The following is a 24,252-nucleotide window of genomic DNA, read 5'->3' as shown; positions in this document are numbered from 1 at the left end:
TGTGCATAGAGAGGAATTTGCTTTTGAAGCAATGCACACTTGAAGAGTTGAATCACGAAGATCTCCCCCTATATCTTGTACTTTATACATGCATTTGACATATAATATGAAGAATTTGAAATGCAAGATGAAATATGGTGCCTGAGGAGATTCAGCATGCGTGAAATAATATTAACGAGGAACAAGCATGCAGAATCAGAGCATAGTGCATCAAAAGTATCAGAGTACCATCGGGTTTAAGATTACAACTCGATCCAATAAAAGTTTTAGAAGAACGAGAGTTGTAACTTAGCAAAAAAATGCCCATATAATAGACCCGCTTGAAGATTAACTCGGATTTCTCCCCCTTTGTCATCGAATGACCAAAAGGATCGAAACTGAGGACTAACACCCCTGAAGAATATCAAGTTGATGGAGGAGCGCCAGCGTTGCCAGGGTCGGTTGTCGTAGTAGGGCATGCCGCAGTGTCATCCAAGTCTTCATTTTCATCAGTGTCGCGCGATGAAGAATAGGAGCTGGCCACCAAGGAAGGAACCTTGACCTTCTTAAATTTCTTCGGTGGAGGTGCAGACCAGTCAAATTCTTCCTTGAGACCCATGTTCTTCAGATCTTCGGCGATGTAGATATGAGATAGAACAGCCCAGGTACAGTTGAAGGTTTCATGGAGGTAGTATTGGTTTTTCTTCACAGCATTGTGGGTTGAGGTCATGTTGTAAAGAATGGAACCAAACTGACGCTTGACCCATTTATGATTGCGATCAACTTTCTGATGAAGACTGAGGAGTAACTCACGATCAGTCATCACCCTGGGTGTTGTGGCTTGAGGAATTTGCTTGGCAGAGGTGTTGGCGGTAGAGTCATGTGTGGCAGAGTCATCATTGGTGGAGTAGGATGCAGCCTTGCGAAATTGACCATACAATGGACGAATGCCTTCATCTATCACAGCAGTTGCCTTCCCTTTGTCATTAGCTGAGGAAAATGTCCGTTTGAGGACTTCAATTGGAGGCAAGAAACTGCCATGGTTTAGAGTATCAGCCTTGTAGTTGAGTGAAGACCTTGTCCTGATGAATTTCATAATCCATGGCGCATAAGGCTTCAGCTCAAATGGTGACATAGCAATATTGCCAGAGTCCTCATGAAGAAATCATGGAAGTTGACGGGAACGCCATGAACGATATTGAAAAGCATATTCTTCATGATGCCAATGACTTCTTCATCATTTGAGTTGTGGCCTTTGATAGGACTCATTGTCTTCGTCAGAATGCGATAGACAGTCCGTGGCACATACAGTAATTCCTTGACGAGGAATTTGGTTCGAGGAGCTTGCCCTGGCTTCAAAGGCTTCATCAGCACTTGCATGTAATGATTTGTAAGCTCAGGTTCATTGTAGATGCAACGTGCACCATCAAGGGGAGGACTGAGTGGGAGGACACGAAGCAATTCAGTTGTTGGTGCCTTGTAGTGAGTATTTTCTGACATCCAGTCCAGCACCCATGAGTTCACATCTTTAGAATTTCCTGTGATGTGCAGCGTCGCATAGAATTGAAGAATGAGTTCTTCATTCCAATCACAGATGTCAGTGCAGAAATTAAGTAATCCAGCTTCGTGAAGAACACTGAAGACTGGCTTGAAGCACGGCAAAGATTCCATATCCATGTGAGGAATGTGTGCATGATCGAAGACTTTGTCTTTGTCGAATAGTACAGAGGAATAGAAATTTGCTTGACTAGCAGTCCAGAAACACCTCTTCCTTATGCGAGCAGAATCATAGGGATTATAGGCAGTGAAGAACACATGCTCGTTGAAGAAATCAGCAGCCTTGAACTTTTGCTTCTTTGAGAATGGATCCTTTGGCTTGGGCACAGGAGTGTCAGTGAGTTGCATCACAACCTCAGGAATCACAATCTCCGGTTCTTCAGGCTGAGGAATTTCTGGTTCCTCTTCAGTGGCAGCCTGCATGTTCAATGTATCAGCAGCCGCAGTTTCTTCAGCACTAGTGGCTGGAATTTCTTCATGCACAGACAAGGTGGGATGAGTTTCTTCAGAGCCCAGTTGAACTTTTGGTGCGGGGGACTGAGGTATCTGCTGTAGTGGGGTGAAGTGTGGAGAATTGGGATGCTCACTCTCCCAAAAGTCATCATTCATCACAGGCGTGGTGCATCCAATATCCACATCTTCATTTTCAATTTCTTCAACGCCGGCCTCTTCAGCTGTGAACTGAGGCATTGGTGAGGAAGCAACATGTGTTGAAGGGATCGCATCCACTTCAATTTCTTCATCAATCTGTTCTAAAGAAGCAGCAGAATGATTTTCTTCATCAGATCCGCTAGGGATCACATATTCTTCACCATAAGGAACAAGGTCCTTAGATGGCATGGTGGAAATCGGAACATCATCAATGGGATTCTCAAGTGAGTTGGTCATAGGCTTCATTTTCTTCAGAGCTGAAGAATCTGAAGCAGATGATGCTTTCCTTTTCTTCACTGCAGCCTTTTCTGCAGCCTTGGTCTTCCTCACATCTGATGCAGATGGTAGGGTAGGAGTTGGGGTAGGTGTTGGGGAACGTAGCAGAAATTCAAAATTTTCCTACGTGTCACCAAGATCTATCTATGGAGAAACCAGCAACGAGGGGAAGGAGAGTGCATCTACATACCCTTGTAGATCGCTAAGCGGAAGCGTTCAAGAGAACGGGGTTGAAGGAGTCGTACTCGTCGTGATCCAAATCACCGGAGATCCTAGTGCCGAACGGACGGCACCTCCGCGTTCAACACACGTACAGCCCGGTGACGTCTCCCACGCCTTGATCCAGCAAGGAGAGAGGGAGAGGTTGAGGAAGACTCCATCCAGCAGCAGCACAATGGCGTGGTGGTGGTGGAGGAGCGTGGCAATCCTGCAGGGCTTCGCCAAGCACCTGCGGGAGAGGAGGAGGTGTCACGGGAGGGAGGGAGGCGCCAGGGCTTCAGGTATGGCTGCCCTCCCTCCCCTCCACTATATATAGGGGAAAGGGAGAGGGGGGAGGCGCAGCCTTGCCCCTTCCTCCAAGGAAGGGGTGCGGCCAAGAGGGGGGGAGGAGTCCATCCTCCCCAAGGCACCTCGGAGGTGCCTTCCCCTTTTAGGACTCTCCCCTCCCCAAGTCTTCTTGGCGCATGGGCCTCTTGGGGCTGGTGCCCTTGGCCCATATAGGCCAAGGCGCACCCCCTACAGCCCATGTGGCCCCCCCGGGGCAGGTGGACCCCCCGGTGGACCCCCAGACCCCTTTCGGCACTCCCGGTACAATACCGATAAAGTGCGAAACTTTTCCGGCGACCAAAACAGGACTTCCCATATATAATTATTTACCTCCGGACCATTCCGGAACTCCTCGTGACGTCCGGGATCTCATCCGGGACTCCGAACAACATTTGGTAACCACATACAAACTTCCTTTATAACCCTAGCGTCATCGAACCTTAAGTGTGTAGACCCTACGGGTTCGGGAGACATGTAGACATGACCGAGACGTTCTCCGGTCAATAACCAGCAGCGGGATCTGGATACCCATGTTGGCTCCCACATGTTCCACGATGATCTCATCGGATGAACCACGATGTCAAGGACTCAATCGATCCCGTATACAATTCCCTTTGTCTAGCGGTATTGTACTTGCCCGAGATTCGATCGTCGGTATGCCGATACCTTGTTCAATCTCGTTACCGGCAAGTCTCTTTACTCGTTCCATAACACATCATCCCGTGATCAACCCCTTGGTCACATTGTGCACATTATGATGATGTCCTACCGAGTGGGCCCAGAGATACCTCTCCGTTTACACGGAGTGACAAATACCAGTCTCGACTCGTGCCAACCCAACAGACACTTTCAGAGATACCTGTAGTGCACCTTTATAGCCACCCAGTTACGTTGTGACGTTTGGTACACCCAAAGCATTCCTATGGTATCCGGGAGTTGCACAATCTCATGGTCTAAGGAAAAGATACTTGACATTAGAAAAGCTTTAGCATACGAACTACACGATCTTTGTGCTAGTCAACTAGAGGCTTACTAGGGACATGGTGTTGTCTATGTACCCACACATGTATCTGAGTTTCCTATCAATACAATTATAGCATGGATAATAAACGATTATCATGAACAAGGAAATATAATAATAACTAATTTATTATTGCCTCTAGGGCATATTTCCAACAGTCTCCCACTTGCACTAGAGTCAATAATCTAGTTCACATCGCCATGTGATTAACACTGACAGGTCACATCGCCATGTGACCAACATCCAAAGAGTTTACTAGTGTCATTAAACTAGTTCACATCATCATGTGATTAAGACTCAATGAGTTCTGGGGTTTGATCATGTTTTGCTTGTGAGAGAGGTTTTAGTCAACGGGTCTGCAATATTTAGATCCGTATGTACTTCGCAATTCTCTATGTCATATTGTAAATGCTGCTTCCACACTCCACTTGGAGTTATTCCAAATGGTTGCTCCACTATACGTATCCGGTTTTCTACTCAGAGTCACTCGGATAGGTGTTAAAGCTTGCATCGACGTAACCCTTTACACCGAACTCTTTATCACCTCCATAATCGAGAAACATATCCTTATTCCTCTAAGGATAATTTTGACCGCTATCTGGTGATCCACTCCTTGATCACCTTTGTACCCTCTTGCCAGACATGTGGCAAGGCACACATCAGGTGCGGTACTTAGCATAGCATACTGTAGAGCCTATGTCTGAAGCATAGGGGACGACCTTCGTCCTTTCTCTCTCTTCTGTCGTGGTCGAGCTTTAAGTCTTAACTTCATACCTTACATCTCAGGCAAGAACTCCTTCTTTGAATGATCCATATTGAACACCTTCAAGATCATGTCAAGGTATATGCTCATTTGAAAGTATTATTAAGCATTTTGATCTATCCTCATAGGTCTTGATGCTCAATGTTTAAGTAGCTTAATCCAGGTTTTCTATTGAAAAACACCTTTAAAAAAACCCTATATGCTTTCCAGAAATTCTACATCATTTCTAATCAACAATATGTCAACAACATATACTCATCAGAAATTCTATAGTGCTCCCACTCACTTCTTTGGAAATACAAGTTTCTCATAAACTTTGTATAGACCCAAAATCTTTGATCATCTTATCAAAGCGTACATTCCAACTCCGAGATGCTTACTCCGGTCCTTAGAAGGATCACTGGAGCCAGCATACCTTTTAGCATCCTTAGGATCGACAAAACTTTTCTGATTGTATCACATACAACCTTTCCTTACGAAAACTGGTAAGGAAACTTGTCTTGACATCCATCTGCCAGATTTCATAAATGCAGCTAATGCTAACATGAATCCGACGGACTTAAGCATCGCTACGGATGAGAAAATCTCATCGTAGTCAACTCCTTGAACTTGTGAAAAACTCTTCGCCACAAGTCGAGCTTCATAGATGGTGACATTACCGTCCACGTCTGTCTTCTTCTTAAAGATCCATTTATCTCAATGGCTTGCCGATCATCGGGCAAGTCCACCAAAGTCCATGCTTTGTTCTGATACATGGATCCTATCTCGGATTTCATGGCTTCTAACCATTTGTCGGAATTTGGGCCCACCATCGCTTCTCCATAGCTCGTAGGTTCATTGTTGTCTAGCAACATGACCTTCAAGACAGGATCACCGTACCACTCCGAAGTAGTACGCGTCCTTGTCGTCCTACGAGGTTCGGTAGTGACTTGATCCGAAGCTTCATGATCACTATCATAAGCTTCCACTTCAATTGGTGTAGGTGCCATGGGAACAACTTCGTGTGCCCTGCCACACACTAGTTGAAGTGGCGGTTCAATAACCTCATCAAGTCTCCACCATCCTCCCACTCAATTCTTTCGAGAGAAACCTTTACTCGAGAAAGGACCCGATTCAAGAAACAATCCCTATTGCTTTAGGATCTGAATTAGGAGGTATACCCAACTGTTTTTGGGTGTCCTATGAAGATGCATTTTATCCGCTTTGGGTTCAAGCTTATCAACCTGGAACTTTTTCACATAAGCGTTGCAGCCCCAAACTTTTAAGAAACGACAACTTAGGTTTCTCCAAACGGTGTCGTCTCAACGGAATTACGTGGTGCCCTATTAAAGTGAGTGCGGTTGTCTCTAATGCCTAACCCATGAATGATAGTGGTAATTTGATAAGAGACATCATGGTACGCACCATATCCAATAGGGTGCAATTATGATGTTCGGACACATCATCACACTATGGTGTTCCAGGCGGTATTAATTGTGAAACAATTTCCACAATGTCTTAATTGCGTGCCAAAGCTCGTAACTCAGATATTCATCTCTATGATCATATCATAGACATTTTATCCTCTTGTCACAATGATCTTCTACTTCACTCTGAAATTACTTGAACCATTCAATAATTCAGACTTGTGTTTTATCAAGTAAATATACTCAACATCTACTCGAATCATCTGTGAAGTAAGAACATAACGATATTTGCTGCATGCCTCAGCACTTATTGGACAGCACACATCAAATTGTATTACTTCCAATAAGTTGCTATCTTGTTCCATCTTACTGAAAACGAGGCTTTTCAGTCATCTTGCCCATGTGGTATGATTTGCATATCTCAAGTGATTCAAAATCAAGTGAGTCCAAACAATCCATCTGCATGGAGTTTCTTCATGCATATACACCAATAGACATGGCTCGCATGTCTCAAACTTCTCAAAAACGAGTGAGTCCAAAGATCCATCAACATGGAGCTTCTTCATGCATTTTATACCAATATGACTTACATGGCAGTGCCACAAGTAAGTGGTACTATCATTACTATCTTATATCTTTTGGCATGAAAATGTGTATCACTACGATCGAGATTCAATAAACCATTCCTTTAGGTGCAAGACCATTGAAGGTATTATTCAAATAAAATAGAGTAACCATTATTCTCCTTAAATGAATAACCGTATTGCAACAGACATAATCCAATCATGTCTATGCTCAACGCAAACACCAAATGACAATTATTCAGGTTTAATACTAATCTTGATGGTAGAGGGAGCGTGCGATGTTTGATCACATCAAACTTGGAAACACTTCCAACACGTATCGTCAGCTCACCTTTAGCTAGTCTCCTTTTATCTCGTAGCTTTTATTTCGAGTTACTAACACTTAGCAACCGAACTGGTATCTAATACCCTGGCGCTACTAGGAGTACTAGTAAAGTACACATTAACATAATGTATATCCAATATACTTCTATCGACCTTGCCAACCTTCTCATCTACCAAGTATCTAGGGTAATTCAGCTCCAGTGGTTGTTCCCCTTATTACAGAAGCACTTAGTCTCGGGTTTGGGTTCAACCTTGGGTTTCTTCACTGGTGCAGCAGCTGATTTGCCGTTTCATGAAGTATCCCTTCTTGCCCTTGCCCTTCTTGAAACTAGTGGTTTCACCAACCATCAACAATCGATGCTCCTTCTTGATTTCTACTTTCGCGGTGTCAAACATCACGAATATCTCAAGAATCATCATATCTATCCCTGATTTGTTATAGTTCATCACAAAGCTCTAGCAGCTTGGTGGTAATGACTTTGGAGAAACATCACTATCTCATCTGGAAGATCAACTCCCACTTGATTCAAGTGATTGTTGCACTCAGACAATCTGAGCACAAGCTCAACGATTGAGCTTTTCTCCCTTAGTTTGCAGGTTAAGAAAATCGTCGGAGGTCTTATACCTCTTGACGTGGGCACGAGCCTGAAATCCCAATTTCATCCCTCGAAACATCTCATATGTTCCGCGATGTTTCGAAAAACGTCTTTGGTGCCTAATCTCTAAACCGTTGAACTGAACTATCACGTAGTTATCAAAACATGTATGTCCGATGTTCGCAACATCCACAAACGACGTTTGGGGTTCAGCACACTGAGCGGTGCATTAAGGACATAAGCTTTCTACTGTCTGCATAATCGCTACTTTCAACTTTCAACTATATTTTCTCTAGGAACATATCTAAATAGTGGAACTAAAGCGCGAGCTTACGACATAATTTGCAAAAATCTTTTGACTATGTTCAGGATAATTAAGTTCATCTTATGAACTCCCACTCAGATAGACATCCCTCTGGTCATCTAAGTGATTACATGATCCGACTCAACTAGGCCGTGTCCGATCATCACGTGAGACGGACTAGTCATCATCAGTGAACATCTTCATGTTGATCGTATCTACTATACGACTCATGCTCGACCTTTCGGTCTCCGTGTTCCGAGGCCATGTCTGTACATGCTAGGCTCGTCAAGTTAACCCTAAGTGTTTTGCATGTGTAAAACTGTCTTACACCCGTTGTATGTGAACGTAAGGATCTATCACACCCGATCATCACGTGGTGCTTCGAAACGACGAACTGTAGCAACGGTGCACGGTTAGGGGAGAACACTTCTTGAAATTGTTGTAAGGGATCGTCTTATTTACTACCGTCGTTCTAAGTAAACAAGATGCATAAACATAATAAACATCACATGCAATTATATAGTAGTGACATGATATGGCCAATATCATATAGCTCCATTGATCTCCATCTTCGGGGCTCCATGATCATCATCGTCACCGGCATGACACCATGATCTCCATCATCATGATCTCCATCATCGTGTCTCCATGAAGTTGTCTCGCCAACTTATTACTTCTACTACTATGGCTACCGGTTAGCAATAAAGTAAAGTAATTACATGGCGTTGTTTAATGACACGCAGGTCATACAATAAATTTAAGACAACTCATATGGCTCCTGCCGGTTGTCATACTCATTGACATGCAAGTCGTGAATCCTATTACAAGAACATGATCAATCTCATACATCACATATCATTCATCACATTCTTCTTGGCCATATCACATCACAAAGCATACCCTACAAAAACAAGTTAGACGTCCTCTAATTGTTGTTTGCATGTTTTACGTGGCTGCTATGGGTTTCTAGCAAGAACGTTTCTTACCTACGCAAAACCACAACGTGATATGCCAATTGCTATTTACCCTTCATAAGGACCCTTTTCATCGAATCCGTTCCGACTAAAGTGGGAGAGACTGGCACCCGCTAGCCACCTTATGCACCAAGTGCATGTCAGTCGGTGGAACCTGTCTCACGTAAGAGTACGTGTAAGGTCGGTCCGGGCCGCTTCATCCCACAATACCGTCGAAACAAGATTGGACTAGTAACGGTAAGCATATTGAACAAAATCAACGCCCACAACTACTTTGTGTTCTACTCGTGCAAAGAATCTACGCAATAGACCTAGCTCATGATGCCACTGTTGGGGAACGTAGCAGAAATTCAAAATTTTCCTACGTGTCACCAAGATCTATCTATGGAGAAACCAGCAACGAGGGGAAGCAGAGTGCATCTAAATACCCTTGTAGATCTCTAAGCGGAAGCGTTCAAGAGAACGGGGTTGAAGGAGTCGTACTCGTCGTGATCCAAATCACCGGAGATCCTAGTGCCGAACGGACGGCACCTCCGCATTTAACACACGTACAGCCCGGTGACGTCTCCCACGCCTTGATCCAGCAAGGAGAGAGGGAGAGGTTGAGGAAGACTCCATCCAGCAGCAGCACAACAGCGTGGTGGTGGTGGAGGAGCGTGGCAATCCTGCAGGGCTTCGCCAAGCACCTGCGGGAGAGGAGGAGGTGTCACGGGAGGGAGGGAGGCGTCAGGGCTTCAGGTATGGCTGCCCTCCCTCCCCTCCACTATATATATGGGCAAGGGAGAGGGGGGAGGCGCAGCCTTGCCCCTTCCTCCAAGGAAGGGGTGCGGCCAAGAGGGGGGGAGGAGTCCATCCTCCCCAAGGCACCTCGGAGGTGCCTTCCCCTTTTAGGACTCTCCCCTCCCCAAGTCTTCTTGGCGCATGGGCCTCTTGGGGCTGGTGCCCTTGGCCCATATAGGCCAAGGCGCACCCCCTACAGCCCATGTGGCCCCCCTGTGGCAGGTGGACCCCCCGGTGGACCCCCGGACCCCTTTCGGCACTCCCGGTACAATACCGATAAAGTGCGAAACTTTTCCGGTGACCAAAACAGGACTTCCCATATATAATTCTTTACCTCCGGACCATTCCGGAACTCCTCGGGGCGTCCGGGATCTCATCCGAGACTCCGAACAACATTCGGTAACCACATACAAACTTCCTTTATAACTCTAGCGTCATCGAACCTTAAGTGTGTAGACCCTACGGGTTCGGGAGACATGTAGACATGACCGAGACGTTCTCCGGTCAATAACCAGCAGCGGGATATGGATACCCATGTTGGCTCCCACATGTTCCACGATGATCTCATCGGATGAACCATGATGTCAAGGACTCAATCGATCCCGTATACAATTCCCTTTGTCTAGCGGTATTGTACTTGCCCGAGATTCGATCGTCGGTATGCCGATACCTTGTTCAATCTCGTTACCGGCAAGTCTCTTTACTCGTTCCGTAACACATCATCCCATGATCAACCCCTTGGTCACATTGTGCACATTATGATGATGTCCTACCGAGTGGGCCCAGAGATACCTCTCCGTTTACACGGAGTGACAAATCCCAGTCTCGATTCGTGCCAACCCAACAGACACTTTCAGAGATACTTGTAGTGCACCTTTATAGCCACCCAGTTACGTTGTGACGTTTGGTACACCCAAAGCATTCCTACGGTATTCGGGAGTTGCACAATCTCATGGTCTAAGGAAAAGATACTTGACATTAGAAAAGCTTTAGCATACGAACTACACGATCTTTGTGCTAGGCTTAGGATTGGGTCTTGTCCATCACATCATTCTCCTAATGATGTGATCCCGTTATCAATGACATCCAATGTCCATGGTCAGGAAACCGTAACCATCTATTGATCAACGAGCTAGTCAACTAGAGGCTTACTAGGGACATGGTGTTGTCTATGTACCCACACATGTATCTGAGTTTCCTATCAATACAATTATAGCATGGATAATAAACGATTATCATGAACAAGGAAATATAATAATAACTAATTTATTATTGCCTCTAGGGCATATTTCCAACAGTAGGCGCATGAGGAGCTGAGGAATCTGTCTGTATTTCCTCAGGCGCAACTGATGCAGTTGCCCTGACTTCTTCATTTTCTTCAGGCACACCACTAGTGGATGCCCTGGCAGTTTCTTCAGATGCTGGAATGGAGTCATCAGCCCTGGAACTAGCATTTTCTTCAGCAGTCTGAAAATCATCAGCGGTGCTGGCATGTTCTTTAGTTTGCTGAGCAGAGGCTTCAGCTTGAGGAATTTCTTGTTGCGGTGGTGCTGCAACATTGGTGAACTTCTCAGTCAGTTTAACGAACCTGACTTTGGCTCCTTGCCAATCAGCATAATAAGCATTGAAATCATCGCTGAGGGCTTTGATTTCAGACTGGATCGTGAGGAGTTCATCAGGTGTCATTTTGACAATGTTGTTCTTCAGGAACTTCTCTTTCCTGAACTGAGCCTTCTTGATTTGTCTGGCCTTCTCAAATTTCCATTTCTCTTCAGAGATGAAATGGGTCAGCATGTGACTTTGGCCAGGAGTCAAATGAAAATCAGGCATAGGAGTGTTTGGGTCCTTGTCCAGAGATCAATGTAGTCGAGGATCGCCTTTGGATCCAAAAGCAGTGGCATTGTTGTCCCTTTGGCTCTAGCGTCCCTTTCTTGCCTATCTCTGATGATTTCTGCAAGTTCATCATCATCAGCTTCATCGTCAGATGGCACTTGGAAGGCAACTTGTTTCTTCTTCGGACTAGGCCGAGGACCTCGTCCAGCAGTGGCCTTGGTCTTCAGCAGAGTGGGGCCTGATGAAGAATTTGGTGCAGCTGAGGAACTCGCTGAAACACCAGAGGCAATGGAGATGCCTGCAGTCCTTTGGCATGTGGCCATATGTACAGGTGTTGAGGACTTTGCCGGAGCAACTGAGGACTTTGGAGGAGCAGGAGCAGTGTGAGGCATTGGCCGTGAGGGCTTTGAATATTCTGGCCGAGAGGGCATTGCTGAGGAACTTGGACGTGAGGGCATAGTTGATGAAGCACTTGGCTTGTGATCAGGCTTCTTTGCCATTGATTTTCTAGGCTTGTCAGAGGCCTTTGTGGCAGCAACAGCAGCAGAGTCTTCATTAAATTTCGTCACTGCTTCTTTGGCTTGTCTTGCCAACTTGGCTTGGCGTTTGGCCCATTCTTCAGGAAAATCCTTTGTATGCGCACCTTGCGCTAATTTTTGTTCTCTTTTCCAAACTTGGCTTCATCAAGTGTGCAATAGTCAACATAGATGTCCTCAGGAATTTCAAATGCAGTCATGACCTCAGGCTTCTTTCCTCCTTTCTGTGGTTTCTTACCATCTGCCATATTCTTCAGATCAGGAATTTGAACAATCGAATTCTCTGAAGAAGTATGCAACTTTTCTTCGAGGAACGCTGCAAATGAGTTAAGTTGATGAGAACCTAGTGATTTAGCAGCGGACATGAGTACCTCTGAACAGAGTATAGTTGCGAGGAATTTGAAGAGGTCATATGCATTCTCAAAAGATTTTGAAAATGAACAAGTTTGAGGAATTTGACCAGATGAGTCTTGAAGAATTTCACTAAGCATTCTTTGTCTTAGGTTCCAGAGTTGTATAGATTGAGGATCCACACAATTGAGGAATCTTGAAGATAAATGATGCTTAGAGAAACGAATCAAGAACAGATGACTAGTGAGGTGTTTTGTGTGTGAGGATTTGAAGAATAAAACACCTTTGAAGATTTTGTAGAGAAATTTTGAATCAAAGAGGGCAGTAAAAGTAACTTTTAATTACCCTTGATGACAAACACGACGAACTGAGAAGTGTAGATTTGAAGGTCGTCAGTTCAAATCTTCCACGCCCTAACTTGGCAGAGGAAGACAGCTACGGCGGCGGAGGAGTGAAGATTTCCGTAGCCGGCGCGAGTACGACGGTGAAGAGGTCGAGGCAGTGAAGCTCTTCCTCACCAGCGACAATGGAGTAGTGGCGGCGCTAGGGTTTGAGAAGCTCGAGAGAGAGAGAGAGAGGTCAAGCGGAGTAAAGGAAGTGAGGAAGGGTGAGGGGGTATTTATAGTTACAGTGAAAAACTGTTTGCCCGAAGATTTAGGACGAACGTGCCCCTGGCCCTTCTCCTTCGCTTGACATGTGTCACCCACGTACTGAAGGTGGAGATCGTGTTAGATCGTGGGTGAATAGATAAGTCTATCGTGGGATACGGGACGGTTTGAGCGGCAAAACCGAAAATTTGGATAAGATTAGTTTTAAAGTTCCGTTCGCAATTTCTTCAGCTGACAGGACACAGTGAAGATTTTGAACGAGTTTCAAATAGAACGCACATGAAGAATTTGTGAATAGATTGGGTTGAGTATAGCATAGAGGGGGGAGGGTCCGATCACATTCACTTAGCAGAAAATGCAACTTGAAGAAATAGCCATAAGTGAATGCTGTAGAGGACATAAACCCATATATATATATAGCCAATGAAGAAAACCGACGAAAACAGTGAAGATTTTGCAAAGTTGAAGAATTTGAAAAACTGAGGAAAAACTCAAATTGAAGATTTTCAACTTTTGTGGTGGCGTGACCCACCGTATAAGAATGATGATTTCAGACACCGCGTACAATTGTCGTAGGGTTCTGAGAATCAAATTCTTCATTAATTTCTTCACACTTAGAGTGTTATTCTTCATTGATTGAAGAAAAACGTTTCTTCATGTGTTGCACATCTAAGTCATCAATTTTGCATAAGTGTTAGGATGTGTGTCCTTTTCAAAGAACATTTGAAGACTCTAAGATATTTAGCTCACACCGCAACTTGCTAAATCTCTTCCCATCCAAGGGCTTTGTGAACATATCGGCTAGCTGTTCTTCAGTCTTCACATGCTCAATAGAAATGTCGCCTTTCAACACATGATCACGAAGAAAATGATGACGAATCTGAATGTGCTTTGTCTTCGAGTGCTGAACTGGGTTGTGAGCAATCTTGATGGCACTCTCATTGTCACAGTAGAGAGGCACATTCTTCATGTTGATGTTGTAGTCCTTGAGAGTTTGCTTCATCCACAGTAATTGAGCACAGCAAGAACCAGCAGCAATGTACTCAGCTTCAGAAGTAGACAGTGATACGCAGTTCTGTTTCTTTGAGGACCAACAGACCAAAGATCGTCCGAGGAAATGACAAGTGCCAGATGTTGACTTGCGGTCCACACGAGCACCAGCATAGTCAGAGTCAGAATATCCAATGAGATCAAAAGTAGAGCCCTTGGGGTACCATAATCCTAGTGTTGGTGTGTGAGCTAGATATCGAAGAATATGTTTCACAGCCTTATGGTGTGATTCCTTCGGTGTTGCTTGAAATCGGGCACACATGCAAACACTAAGCATTATATCTGGCCTAGATGCACATAAGTACAATAAAGAACCAATCATGGAGCGGTATACCTTGTGATCGAAGTCAATACCATTTTCATCAGTGCATAGATGGTCATTTGTGGGCATAGGAATTTTGACTCCTTTGCAATCTTGCATGCCGAATTTCCTCAGAACTTCCTTGAGGTATTTCTCCTGAGATATGAATATGTCATTGTGCTGTTGACGAATTTGAAGACCTAAAAAGAATTTCAACTCTCCCATCATAGACATTTGATATTCTTCACTCATCATATAGGCAAATTCATCACTATAACGTTGGTCAGTACAGCCAAAGATAATATCATCAACGTATATTTGGCACACAAACAGTTCACCATCATAAGATTTAGTAAAGAGAGTAGGGTCGAGTGAACCGGGTGTGAAGCCATTCTTCACGAAGAATTTCTTCAAAGTATCATACCACGCCCGAGGGGCCTGCTTGAGGCCATAGAGGGCCTTGTTGAGTCTGAAGACTTTGTCAAGATTCTTTGGATCTTCAAAACCTGGGGGTTGAGCAACATATACTTCTTCCTCAAGCTTACCATTGAGGAATGCACTTTTCACATCCATTTGTTGTAAGATAATATCATGATGGTTAGCATAAGCAAGTAATATGCGAATAGCCTCAAGTCTAGCAACAGGTGCAAAAGTTTCATCGAAATCAATTCCTTCAACCTGTGTGTAGCCTTGAGCTACAAGTCGTGCCTTATTCTTCACCACAAGGCCGTTTTCATCTTGCTTGTTGCGGTAGATCCACTTTGTGCCGATGATATTATGCTTGCGAGGATCTGGACGTTTGACCAGTTCCCAGACATTATTAAGCTCGAACTGATGTAATTCTTCTTGCATGGCCTGAATCCACTCGGGCTCCAGAAATGCTTCATCTACCTTAGTGGGCTCTGTGATAGAGACAAAAGCATAGTGCCCACAAAAGTTAGATAAATGTGAAGCTTTTGAGAGTGTGAGAGGACCTGGTGCTTCAATGTCATCGATGATCTTTTCAACTTGCACTTCTTTTGCAACGCGAGGATGAGCTGGTTGTCGTTGAGGAATTTGATCAACATTTTCTTCAGCATTTTCCTCAGGTACATCAGCTCGACGATCTTCGCGTTCTAGAATGAATTCCTCAGTAGATTCTTCGGTAGGAATGACATCCTCGGTAGCCTTGAACTTGATAGAATCCTCAGGTGCTGGTTCATCTATCACAGAAGGTAGGTGCTCTCTTTGCGAGCCATTAGTTTCATCGAATCGCACATCTACAGTTTCAACAATCTTGTGAAGAGTGATGTTGAAGACTCTGTAGGTGTGCGAGTCCTTTCCATAACCAAGCATAAAACCTTCATGTGCTTTCGGTGCAAATTTAGCATTGTGACGAGGATCTCTAATCCAACATTTAGCACCGAAGACTTTGAAATAACTCACATTGGGTTTCTTGTCAGTGAGGAGTTCATAGGCAGTCTTCTTGAAGAATTTATGAAGATATACTCTGTTGATGATGTGGCACGCGGTATCAATTGCATCAATCCAAAAACGATGAGGCGTTTTGTATTCATCAAGCATAGTGCAAGCCATCTCAATAAGAGTTCTGTTCTTGCGCTCCACGACGCCATTTTGTTGAGGAGTATAAGGAGCAGATAACTCATGAGTAATACCAAGTTCATCAAGATAGTCATTAAGACCGGAATTCTTGAACTCAGTTCCATTGTCACTCCTGATGTGCTTGATCTTCACACCGAAGTTGGTTGAAGCCCTCGAGGAAAATCGTTTGAAGACTTCCTGCACTTCATGTTTGTAAGTAACAATTTGTACCCATGTGTAACGAGAGTAATCATCAACAATAACAAAGCCATATAGAGATGCATCATTAGTCATAGCAGAATAATGATTAGGACTGAAGAGATCCATGTGAAGCAATTCAAATGGTCGAGTGGTGGTCATGATAGTCTTCGCTGGATGCTTGGCCTTAGTCATCTTCCCAGCTTCACAGGCACCACACAAGTGATCCTTGAGGAATTTGACATTCTCAATGCCAATGACATGCTTCTTCTTCGCAAAAGTGTGCAAATTCCTCATGCCTGCGTGACCAAGTCGTCGATGCCATAGCCAGCCTTCTGAAGCTTTTGCAAGTAAGCACACGGCAAGTTGTGGTCTTGTAGAGAAATCAACAATGTACAAGTCTCCTCTCCTAAAGCCTTCGAAGACTTTGGAATTGTCAGCTTCCATGATCACAACACAACGATACTTGCCAAAGACAACAACCATATCAAGATCACAAAGCATTGAGACAGACATGAGGTTGTATCCTAAGGACTCGACAAGCATGACTTTGTCCATGTGTCGATCCTTAAAGATCGCAACCTTACCTAGACCCAATACCTGACTTTTGCCTTTGTCAGCGAAGATGATATGCTTCAGATGTGACGGAGTTAAGGGAGCATCCATCAATAGATTCTTGTCACCAGTCATGTGATTTGTACATCCACTATCGAGGACCCACTCATTTGCTTTGGGTTGATCATCCTGCAGATGAATTAGTGCAGCTTACAAACTCATATACTTCATCAGTGAAGAATATGACATCAGTATCATCAGTTCAATTTCATCAAGTAATTTGATCAGATAATCAGTATGAGGACGGGTGAAATGAAAGTTCATTTCATCATGATTCGCCTGCGTCCTTTCAGGCAATGTTCAGGTCTCCAGCAAATTTTTCAGTCGTTTTGAGCACGACTGGAGACCTGACCCTCCATAAGAGATTAGTTCTTTTTCTTCACCACCCACATCTGGAGGGGTGGCAAAAAATTCATCACTCTGTGAGCACCATATGAGAAAGGTGGCATGGACGCCAGTCCACTTCGTTTCACATAAGAGGGGTTAGGGTAAGCATATGAATAAGCAGAGAAATTCTTCGAGGACTTGTGAACATAATGATTTGAAGAATAATGCACATATTCGTAGCCCTTAGCTCTACCCTGCGAAACAGAGTTGTTAGCACGATGATGTTCATATGAGGATTTTGATCCTTTTGAGGAATTTGATCCATGTGAGGAATTTGGTCTGTATGAGGACTTGGATCCATATGAAGAATTTGGTCCATATGAAGAGTTTGATCTGGGGTTCCTATTCTTCACTTGTGGTGTCATGAGGACATTCACCTGAAGACTTTCAACATAACTTTTGGGAACCCAGATTTTCTTCATAGGGGAACCATTCCTGCAGTTAGTGCCAACATATCTAGCAAATACTTCACCATTCTGATTTTTGAACAGTTTATAATTGGAGTCAAACGACTCATCAGAAGAATGAGGAGATTCACATGTAAAGCCAAATAAGTTAGATGGATCAACTGGAGGTCCCTTTGCAGCAACCCATGAGGTTTTGGGGTACTGCTCAGGCTTCCAATATGTTCCATCAGCATTGAGTTTCCTCTCAAAGGCAATACCCTCTTTCCTAGGGTTTCTGTTGAGGATCTGCTTTTTAAGCACATCACAAAGAGTCTGATGCCCTTTGAGACTTTTGTACATGCCTGTCATATACAATTCCTTCAGCCCTGCATCGTTAGTGATACTAGCAATGTCCTCAGATGAGGAATTAGTGATAGCAGAGGCAGGTGAAAAATTTGTAACATTTGAAGCATTTGAACATTCAGGTGAAGAATTAGCATATTCGCGTTCAATGCACTTTAAGCATGGAGGGTCAAATTCTTCCTGAGTAGCGCTGATTTGTTGAGCAACTAATGAGTCGCGCTCCTTCTGAAGATCTTCATAACTCACTCTTAGCTTCTCAAGATCTTGCTTTCTTTGAAGAAGTTCAAGAGAAAGCTTCTCCTGATCTGATAAGAGAGCGTTATGATGACCTTGAAGGTCGTCAAACTTGGAATGGAGTCCCTGAAGACTTTCAGCCAAGGCTTTTGACTGATCCATTTCTTCACCCAACATATCATAGCTTTTATTTAGCATGTTTTGAACCTTTTCCAAGGCCATTTGTTGTTTAGTGGCAATGCAAACAAGTTTGGTATAAATAAGTTCAATATCATCATCAGATCCATCATCATCAGATTCATCGTCACTAGACTCGGACGAGGAACATTCAGTTACCTTGTCACCCTTTGCCATGAGACATGATGCATAAGACGATGATTCCGGTTCGAAAGTCATCGTGTTGAGTGATTCCTTGAAATCCTCAAACCAGGGATCATGACGAGTTCGATGACCTTCATAGACTTCAGAGATTCGGTCCCAGATAAGCTTTGCATTGCAAAAATGCATAATGCGCCTGAATTCATCTCTGGATAGGCAGGAACAGATGATATCCTTCGCCAAGATGTCAAGTCAAGTGTACTTGCGAATATCATCAGCATCCGCCATCTTGCATAGATCACTAAGACCAATCTCAGTGACGGTCCACAGCTCGCTGTTCATTGCCATGAGGCGCTTCCTCATCATGGCCTTCCACTTGGGATAATCATGACCGTCAAAGATAGGGCATGTCACTTTCTTCATACATGCGGTCGACATAACTAAAACTTCAGGCGGTTAAACCAAAATCACACAGAACAAGGGAGTACCTTGCTCTGATACCAATTGAAAGTGCGTTATATCAACTAGAGGGGGGTGAATAGGCGATTTTTATGAATTCTTCACTGAGGAATTTGGCGGTGACGAAATTCCTTAGCGAAGAACTACTTGCAACGGAATAAGTACTCAGAAGTAAGCATGACAGAATACACACATGGTCATCATGATGAAATGAAGACAAACACAGAGTACAGAAAGCGTAAACACAGGATAACACAAGATGAAGACAAACAGACTGAAAAATTTAACTGAGGAAATTGAGAAAGTCTTCAGTCAAAGTCTTCAAACACAGATATAAACAAACACTCAACACAGTAATGAGGAAATGAAAGAGTTGAGGAAATAGAACCAGTAAGGTTGGTGAAGACAATGATTTGGTAGACCAGTTCCAACTGCTGTCTCAGTTGTACATCTGGTTGGAGCGGCTGAGTATTTAAACTCAAGGACACACAGTCCCGAACACCCAGTCACTGAGCACGCAGCTCAAGACACCAAGTCCTCACCGTATTCTCCTTGAACTAAGGTCACACAGACCTCGTCCAATCACTCATGGCAAGTCTTCAGGCGACTTCCAAACATTCACAGACTTCGATCACTCGGCGATCCACAATTCCTCTTGGATGCTCTAGACCATGACGCCTAACCATCTGGAAGAAGCACAGTCTTCAAAGGTAACAAGCATCAGATCCACGCAGGATCAATCTCTTCAGTGATGCTCAATCACTTTGGGTTTGTGGATGTTTGGGTTTGGGTTCCACGCAGGAACAAATTCCTAACTCCTCAGTCAGATCAAATTCCTCAGCGACCAGAAGAATTTCGTCTCTGTCTCTGAAGAAATTGACTGAACTGTATGAGATTTCCAATGGCTTCACTCGAAGGGATTGGTAGGTGCAGGATTTTGAGTTGAGCATCACATTGAAATTTTTCCTTAGTATTTCCTCAACCCCCTTTAACAATACGATGTTTCCTATGACTCAAAAAAGAGAAAAACAAAACTATGAAAACGAAAGTCTTCAAGCTTCATATTCCTTGCATGAATATCGAGTCTTTACGGACACACCAATTTCTTCACTTTCAAAGTCTCCATGAAAGTCTTTAGAAATACCAAAATCTTCAGTCGAAGATATTCATTTTTAGGGGTCAACTTTCTCTGTAAATATCAAACTCCTCATAGACTTATAGACCTGTGTACACTCATAAACACATTAGAACCTTAACCTATAAGTCTTCAATATACCAAAATCACTATGGGGCACTAGATGCACTTACAACCTGAAGCCGCACCACTCGCTCAATCCCCTTCTCTGCACGGCGCCGGCGACTGGAGTGGCCGTCGCAGCCCCTCGTGGCGCCGGAGGTCACCGGCGCAACACCGACGAGTCTTTCTCGTTCGAAGAAGACGCGATGACGACGGGGTCTGGGCGAGCACCCTCTGGCGCGACGCAAGCGAGGCCGAGGCTCGCCGAAGCACATGAACCGTGGCGACGATTGGGACGGCAGTCAATGGCGGCAACGGTGCGCCCGAAGAGACGCCCAAAGCGCCGCGTCGCGCGGCTGCTCGAGCCCGCTGCTGTCTCTTGCTAAATCGGGGTGTTGGCGTTGACACCCTCCATGCCGGCTCCAAGGCAGAAGACTCCGGAGGCGCCGGTCGGCGCGGAGACGAAGGTGAGCGCCTCCTCCTCGTTCACGATGGCGCGCATCAGCACAGGTATGTATCCGGGCGAGCCGGCGGTCTCGACGGCGGGCGTTGGCGTCGACGACGCAAGCCACACGACCGACAGAGGAGGTGGTGGATGCGGACACCCAGGGGACGGTGCAGGCACAGCTGCAGCCCCATTCACCATGGAGGCGCTCGGGCCAGCCACTAGCCAGGGGTCGGACCCCATGGGCGCCTGGCCACGGGCGCAGGAAGCACCGTCGTGGGCGCGTCCATGGGCGAGGGGAGCACCGCGGGGGGCGCATCCAGCGACGCGATGGCAGCCAGGAGTGCCACATCCAATGGCGCAGTGGCGGCCAAGAGCGCCACGTCCAGCGGCGCTGCGGCTGAACCAACGGATGGCTTGCATCCTGCAACGAAAACACCGAAGTCCACCCACTCCATGGTAGCGACGACGGTATCGACGAACATCCTCGCGAATCGTGCGAAGGAAGAAGGAAACGAGGCTAGGCATCTCATTGGCAGCAAGCGCTCCCTCTCTTCTCCTTTCTCTGTTGTTTCTCTTACTCTCGCTGGTTGTTCTACGTGCGTGATGACGTGTTCGAAATCAAAATGATCGATTCTCGTTGACGATGGTTACAGGATGCTTATATATCCCTGGAGAGACACGACGATCCAGAGGAGGCACCGGTTCTAGAGAGATGCGTCGGTTGCCAGGACACATGCGCGGTGCGATGCAACTACTTGGCCATTGGGCAACGGGAGATTTCCCTTTTAGCTAAAGCATTTTGCGGACTACAAGCACATCATCCACAAACTCCATAGTTTTGTGACGCAGTTAAACAAGCAGGGCCAATGTGGCCATTACCCATGGCAACATGCAGTTCATATGTCGAAGCCTCACAAACGACCTCGACGCTTGAGGCCCCATTCACTTTCGAGGAGATTTGGGATGCAATCAAACAACTCCCATCCGACAAATCGCCGGCAGAATTCCTACGCTCTTGCTGGGATATCATCAAGTATGACATATGTGCCGTCTTTAACAAGCTCTATGTGCTCAACGAGTGTGCTTTCCAGCAGCTCAACAAGGCCCTTATCACCTGGATTCCCAAGAAACCGGATACGGCCAACCTGTTCGATTACTGTCCTATCAGTCTCATTCACATCATCACAAAACTCTTCGCCAAGGTTCTCTCATCGAGGCTGCCCCCCGACTCGCCGAGATGGTCTCCTCCAACCAAAGTGCATTCATCACGGGCAAGATTGTGCATGACAACTTCATCCTCATCCAGCAAACGACCAGGCTGGACATAGCTGGACATGTCCAACTCCGTCTCCCTCGAGTCCTCCTCAAGCTGGACATAGCTCGCGCCTTCGATTCAATTTCTTGGCCTTTCCTACTTCAGATCCTGGAGCACCTTGGCTTCGGGCCGAGATGGCACGAGTGGGTTTCTATTCTCATCTTCACTACCTTCACGCGCATGATGACCAATGGCACTCCGGGCCCTCCCATTCCTCACCACCAGGGCCTTCGACAGGGAGACACGGTTCCGCCCATGCTCTTCACTCTCATCATTGATGCACTAAACTCGCTCCTTCAGTGCACGGTCGCTAAGGGCATCATTAGGCGGCTCACAGCGCATCTGGGTACGTCCAGCGTCTCTCTCTTTACTCCGACCCCCAGGAACTCGCCATTATCAACGGCTTACTTGATTTCTTTGGGGCTGCTTCAGGCCTTCACACGAACTTTGCCAAGTGCCTTGCAGCACCGATCCAGTGCACTCGCGAGGCTTCCGACATCACTGGCTCTTCCTTGGCCTCCCCTTTCCCTGCGCAAGGTGCCAGCCTCCCTCCCACCTCCAACCACTCCTCGACAAGCTGTTGTGCAAGTTCGCAACCTGGAAGGTCGCACTCCTCCCGCGCGGCAAACGCCTTGCTCTGGTCAGGCAAGTCCTGACAGCCATGCCCGTACACATCCTGTTGGCCATGGCGCTATCACTTGCATCGCACAGGTATCTCTCTCCGTGTCAGATGGCTTTGGCTCCACGCTTCGAATGGCTCTCGCCCTTCATTTGCAGCCACATTCGGACCCCAAGGCCCTACAGTTCTTATTAAATTTGAACAATTGTTGTAGTATTAAAGATATTTGAACGCAAGCAAATATTGAACAATTGTTGTAATATTCGACCATCTCATTAAATTTGGACATGCCATTTATGGAAGAATTGAGCTGATACAATTGTTGTAATTGTGCTTGCTGAACTTTGCTAAATTCCATCATGTTTGATGAAGATTGCCAGGCCTGGTAGAAGGTCCTTCTCCAGCATCAATGTGCATAAACGCGGGTCCTCACAGTCCAATTCGGTGTTAACAAAAAAAATTAACAAAATGTTCAGAACTTGATTCATGGAGAAGCCTGTCATGTTGTTTTTTACAACAATCTGGCCACTAGTGTTTTGCTCTGTGGAGTCTTCGTTGCATTCCTTGCAACTTCTGGGCGGAAGGTACCAAGAACTGCGTTTTGGTTTCACTTTCGTTGGTTCATTTAGGTTACATAATATCTGCAAATTTTACTAAACATTTTACTTCAGTAGTCAAAAATTATGATCACGCCATGTCTTTCGTATGTGTTGGCACAAAACCTTCAGCACATGTGCAACAAAGAGAGAACCACAGGTGTAAGATAAGAGTTTCATTAGAAAACCATATTTGCATGGTTTGATAAAAGAAAACGATATTTGCTGCGACTTGACATTCAGAATGAGTAGGAGGATTTTATCATCAAATAGATCCGACAACAATTGTATTCCTCATCATGCCAGCAACACAAATCCTACCAAAATAACTTTAACGCAAGCAAAGAATTTGACTAAGCAAATGTTCCCTCAGACAAATGCCTCGATTGTCCACACGGTTTAATAGAATGGATTACATCAGACTCGTCATCTGTTTTCATCATCACAGAGAACCAAGAGCTACGGAAAACAGGGGAAGATGCAAAAACACGTCAGCTTCACAGAAAAAGCGATGAACAAGGGATGTTCTCTCAGACAAATGCCTCGTATTGTCCCCATGGTTTAAGGAATGGATTGTATCGGACATCTAATCAGTGTTGATCATCACCGAGAACAAACGACAAACAATTTACAAAAATGAGTGAATGTAAACGGGGGTATAGTAACAGGAAGCTCCTGGTATGGGAGCAGCCAGTGTCGCAAAAAACCCGTTTCCTTCTCGCTCTCTGCCAATCTAACGAGAAACAAGGCCATTGAAATAGACCAAGCATCAGATACCTCATGGCATTCGTCCCACCGTACAAATCAAATCACATATCCTATAAGCAATCAACGAAAGATGGGGCGTTTTCCAAAACTAGATCTGAGGGAAAAAATCAGTGCAATCTCAGTCGAAAGATGGTGATTGTTGTTGAGATAATCACAGAGGAACTCAGCATACTTAAACGATTACATCACCGATTGCAACCAATCGAAAAACATGAGAAAAGAACCAAAAGGAAATCAAAAAAACAGAGGAGGCGGAGGGGGTGAGATCAGATGGTAGTGCATGTTGTT

The 24,252-nt window shown here is 45.1% G+C and overlaps 5 non-coding genes across 5 annotated transcripts; all 5 read right to left on the bottom strand.

Moving 5' to 3' along the window:
* Positions 1 to 23,435: 23,435 nt before the first annotated feature.
* Positions 23,436 to 23,502, bottom strand: LOC123118086 (small nucleolar RNA Z105). The gene has a single exon (XR_006457708.1). It is a non-coding gene; the product is annotated as a small nucleolar RNA Z105 (small nucleolar RNA).
* A 58-nt stretch (positions 23,503 to 23,560) lies between these two features.
* Positions 23,561 to 23,647, bottom strand: LOC123118332 (small nucleolar RNA SNOR75). Its single transcript, XR_006457876.1, has one exon. It is a non-coding gene; the product is annotated as a small nucleolar RNA SNOR75 (small nucleolar RNA).
* A 74-nt stretch (positions 23,648 to 23,721) lies between these two features.
* LOC123118338 (small nucleolar RNA SNOR75) lies at positions 23,722 to 23,808 on the bottom strand. The gene has a single exon (XR_006457883.1). It is a non-coding gene; the product is annotated as a small nucleolar RNA SNOR75 (small nucleolar RNA).
* A 30-nt stretch (positions 23,809 to 23,838) lies between these two features.
* On the bottom strand, positions 23,839 to 23,985 carry LOC123118255 (small nucleolar RNA F1/F2/snoR5a). Its single transcript, XR_006457805.1, has one exon. It is a non-coding gene; the product is annotated as a small nucleolar RNA F1/F2/snoR5a (small nucleolar RNA).
* Positions 23,986 to 24,075: 90 nt separating this feature from the next.
* On the bottom strand, positions 24,076 to 24,161 carry LOC123118076 (small nucleolar RNA Z196/R39/R59 family). Its single transcript, XR_006457698.1, has one exon. It is a non-coding gene; the product is annotated as a small nucleolar RNA Z196/R39/R59 family (small nucleolar RNA).
* Between the last annotated feature and the right edge of the window lie 91 nt (positions 24,162 to 24,252).

The sequence above is a fragment of the Triticum aestivum genome, chromosome 5B (genome assembly GCF_018294505.1).
Source record: "Triticum aestivum cultivar Chinese Spring chromosome 5B, IWGSC CS RefSeq v2.1, whole genome shotgun sequence".
NCBI lineage: Eukaryota > Viridiplantae > Streptophyta > Magnoliopsida > Poales > Poaceae > Triticum > Triticum aestivum.
Note: the sequence above shows the minus strand (reverse complement) of the source record. Positions and strands in the feature narration are given on the sequence as shown.